This window comes from Oenanthe melanoleuca, chromosome 13 (genome assembly GCF_029582105.1).
Source record: "Oenanthe melanoleuca isolate GR-GAL-2019-014 chromosome 13, OMel1.0, whole genome shotgun sequence".
Lineage (NCBI taxonomy): Eukaryota > Metazoa > Chordata > Aves > Passeriformes > Muscicapidae > Oenanthe > Oenanthe melanoleuca.
Window position 1 is genome coordinate 4,367,095 of NC_079347.1, and position 2,901 is coordinate 4,369,995.

Here is a 2,901-nt window from a genome sequence, read left to right on the forward strand (position 1 = left end):
TTTTTAAGTGACAGCAGCCCGTGACATCAGCCCTGCGCAGCCAATGGCACCGCACCCCGGGCCCCCCCGCACCCCGCGGCCACCCCCGCCTGCCCCACGCGTGTCCCCGCCCCGCTCTCCGCATCCCCGCGCTCCCCGTGCGCTCCCCCCGTGCTCACCGTGCTCTCCTGTCACCCTGTGCCTCCTGCCCGCAGCGCCACACGGGCGCTCCGTGTGTCACAAATGTCGCAAATGTCACAATTGTCCCCGCTCTCCCTGTCCCACGCGTGTCCCCGCCCCGCTCTCCGCATCCCCGCGCTCCCCGTGCGCTCCCCCCGTGCTCTCCTGTCACCCTGTGCCTCCTGCCCGCAGATCCACGCGAGCGCTCCCCGTGTCACAAATGTCGCAAATGTCACAAATGTCACACTTGTCCTCGCCCCGAGGTGTCCCCACCCCACCCGTGTCCCCTGTGTGCTCCCCGGGTGTCACCAGGACACGCAGCACCGGGGAAATCCCGAGGGCTGCGGGGCTGTGGGGAGCCCTGGTCGCTGGTGACACCTCGTGACAGGATGTCACCAGGTCCCTGTCCCGTCAGTCCCCAGCTCGGTGCTGTCGCTGCTCCCCAGTCCTGGGGTGCATCCAAGTGAAGCAGAAATCCCAGAGCTGGTCCAGGTCAGACACCCCCGAACTGTCCTGGGAGCACTGCCCAGGCAGGGAGTGACCACTGGACACTGTGGCTGCAGCCAGGCCATGTGGTCAGAGCCAGACTCTATCACCAGCATTTCCCTCCAAAACAAACAAATTCACTAAAAAGGACTAAGGAATCCTGAAAACTTCCTCTTAGCCTGGCAGGAGATAACGCTGCCTCTGGAGTTTCACTTCTGCATCCCTCTGAAGCAACGCTGCTCTCCCAGAGCCACATCTCACTCTGCTGGCCCTGGCTGCTCCCAGAGTGACAGCTGAGAGCTGTGCTGCTAAAACCACAGAAAGGGAGAAAAGAAAGAATTGGTTTTGCCCAGATTACCCCAATGCCAGCAGCAGCAGCTGCAGGTCGGTCCCTGCTGGATGCAGCTCTGTCCTGCCTTGGTCAGCAATTAAACACTTACCAATGTTGAATCTTATCTGACACTCATCAGCTCTTGGGCTCTGATGCATTTTCATGATTCTGCCTCGTTTTTCCTGCAGTACTGGGGTGCCAGGGCCAGGTTCCCCAGTTTTTGCTGTCTTTGCCCCACTGTCCCCACACCACAGCCCACTGAGTGTCCATGTCTTGCCCTGGCAGTGCTGGGGATATTTATAGAGAAGGGAGGAAGTTTCATGGTCTAAAGCAAGGGGCAGATGAGGTACTGGAATCAGGAAATGAAATTAAAGCAGTTTCAGTGGTGTGAGGTGTCTGTCTCAGCAGCTTCCCTGCTCTTCCCACCCTCCCCCTCTGCATCCACACACTTCAGGGCTTCAAAAACGAAGAGACAAGGAGCAGGAGATGCAGAAGTCACCCCCTGCCACTGCAGAGATCTGGGAGAGCTGGGAGGAGCTAATGACCTGAGCTAATGACCTGAGCTAATTACCTGGAGCTTCCCCTGCCTGTAAAATAAATGCAGATAAACGGATCATCAGTCCCGGGCAGAGCTGGGACCTGCTGGGCTCAGTCTGTGGCCACAGGAGCTCAGGAGCACAAAATCCAAAATCCATTCCCACCCCCTGCCCCGGGCCAGCAGTGCTCACCTCGCAGGGAAATCATGGCCAAAAGCTCCTGGAAGTGGAGGAGATGCAGCAGTGGGAGTGAGGAGCACAGCCAGAGGAAAAATCAGAATTTTGGGAGCCCCACCTCATCCTCAGCTCCTTATTCCCCCATTTTTTTTTATTTTTTTTTTTTTTGTAAGAGCTGAGGTGACAGCTCTAGGAAGAACTCAAGGTGTCAGGCAGTGACCAGGGGAGTTTGCTGGGCTGTTTCTGAGAATTCTGGCACCAAATCCAAGCATTCCCAAATAATTAATAAATCCTTTATCCTCATAAACACGTTCATCCCAAAGATGTTCAGCCTTGCAGGCAGCACTGGGCCCTGGATTTGGGGCTGTGCTGGGGAACCCCAGCTCTGAGAGAGACAGAGGAGAGTTCTCTGCTTTGCACTGGGTGTTTTATCCCTGTCTCTGGCAATCCCTCTCCAGAAGCTGCTCCTAAATCCATGGCCCAGGTGCAGGGATCAGCCAGCCCAGCTTGCAGCTCGATATTTTGTCTTTGTTGTGCCCTGTTCAAAGAAATCTCAGCCTGGGCTTTGGTTGAGAAGCTGTGCTGCAGGAAGCAGGGCAAGGCTGGTTTTTGTTGCTTGGTTTTCTCCCTTGATTTCCTCTTTTAAGTGTGACAGGGTGGGCTCAGGGCTTGAGTTGATTTTTGATTTGACTACACAGTCATGGCCCTCAGCGAGTTGGACAAGTGACCACAGGCTCAAAGGAAAGGCAGGAATAAAAATAAAAAATAAAAATAAATTCCATCACCCCAAGTCTCACCGGATTTTGAGGTCTGCATGACTTTACCTGTGCTTTTGAGTAATTATTAGATTTCCATCAGGTTCAAGGCTTCATCCTGGAACAAACACAAACTAAACATCAGAGATGTTATGAACACAGTTCAGTTTGAATTTTTTTGGAGGGGAGAGCCCCAAAATGCCTCCTCCTGGGTTCCTTGGATTTGCAGGGTGTCAAAACCAGACAGATCTCATTTGTTTCATGCCCTGGTGCTTTGTCATCAGGCTGATCTTTTCCCTTTTCATAATTGGATGTGTGCTCCCTCCTCTCTGAGTGACATTTGAAGAGCAGCCTGTGGGATCAATGAGAAAGCAGGGCTGGGAGAGAGAAATAATCACTTTTATCAGCCCAGCTGACATAATTGGAATAAACAGCCAGGCTTTGGAAGACTTTCCTG